Below are 1,432 nucleotides of genomic sequence, written 5' to 3'. Positions count from 1 at the left end.
TATTAAAATAAATTAAAGATCGCGAGAGAGACCGTCGCGACCTTTTCTTTCGATACTCGTTATCGTCTTTCTTTCTTTCTTTCTTTCTTTCTTTCTTTCTTTCTTTCTCTCTTTCTCTCTCTCTCCCCCTCTTCCACCGATTCGCATCGTTCGGAAGGAGGAGAAAGAGAGAGAGAGAGAGAGAAAGAAAAAAAGAGGAACGAAATTTCGCGAAAAGTCGATCCGAAGCAACAACGAGAATCGAAGGACATCAACTTCTTGAGTCCTTCGGCCGTGATTTGTACGCTGTTACGCGAATGCTTCAGGGCCGTCCCCAGTGTCGAGGATTCAGCAATCGGTCGTGCACTCGGTCAAGGTTGCGCGATTATCGCCACGTTAATACCTTGCTGATCCACTGTGCAAACGTTACAGCGATACCGAGAGAGAGAGAGAGAAAGAGAGAGCTTTACGCTTTTTATCGTTCCCTAGAAACGGAATGTTCTCGTTTCGTACCGCGTATCACTGTCGTCGCGATCATCTGACAACCAGATAGATATAGATAGATAGATAGATATAGATATTTATATATATATATATATATTCAATACGATCGTATCCTTTCGAGACACGAAGAGAAACGTTACCTTTGCTACGCGTTACGTGGATACGTGGTAAAAATATCTTGCTCGAGTTAAACGGCTATGGTGGAGGAGAGGAGGCGAAAAAGAAACTATACTCCGTGTACTCCGACGGGAGAACTGACCACTGACAAACCCGTTCATATTGTCTTACCTTCCCGCAGCCGTGGCCACGACCGGGTCTACGCGTCGGCGTGTCGGCTGTTGGCATACGACGACGTTGTGATAAAAAAAAAAGAGCGAGAGAGAGAGAGAGAGAGAGAGAGAAAAGAAAGAAGAAAAAAGGGGGAAAAGAAAAAAAAAAAATATCGTGACGCAGGTTACAACAAGGTTACCACCGCCACGAGACGGTGATACGCGCCACCCCGGCCAAGGCTGTTGCTCCACGATTATTTTAATCGAAGCGAAGATTGGAGGAAAAAATCGTTGCGTCTCGTACGCTGAAGAAGAACTCGAGATTGGAAGCGAGTCCTCGTGTTTTCGACTCAATTAATATAATAGCAGGCGAGTATTGCTTACTCGCTCGCTCGCTTACGACATGCTCGTTCGATCCTCCGAGATTGTGGTTCTGCAACAGGCTGTCGGAGTAGCGCGACCTAAAGAGCGCAAAAAAGAAGAGACGAAGGGAGAGAGAGAGAGAGAGTGGGAGGAAGGAAAAAGACGGGGAACTAGCGCGTAATCCGACACGTTCTTACATGGATGCAGCTGGATCTTAAATTCAATACACGCGTGCTTTTTCTCCGAGCGAGCGACGAGCGCCGCATCGCGCCGTCCCATTCTCTCGATCGATAATTACTCGGCGACGTAACGCTGAT

Source organism: Apis dorsata, unplaced genomic scaffold (genome assembly GCF_000469605.1).
Source record: "Apis dorsata unplaced genomic scaffold, Apis dorsata 1.3 scaffold_634, whole genome shotgun sequence".
Classification (NCBI taxonomy): domain Eukaryota; kingdom Metazoa; phylum Arthropoda; class Insecta; order Hymenoptera; family Apidae; genus Apis; species Apis dorsata.
The sequence above is the reverse complement of the archived record's forward strand: the minus strand, read 5'-3'. Positions refer to the sequence as shown.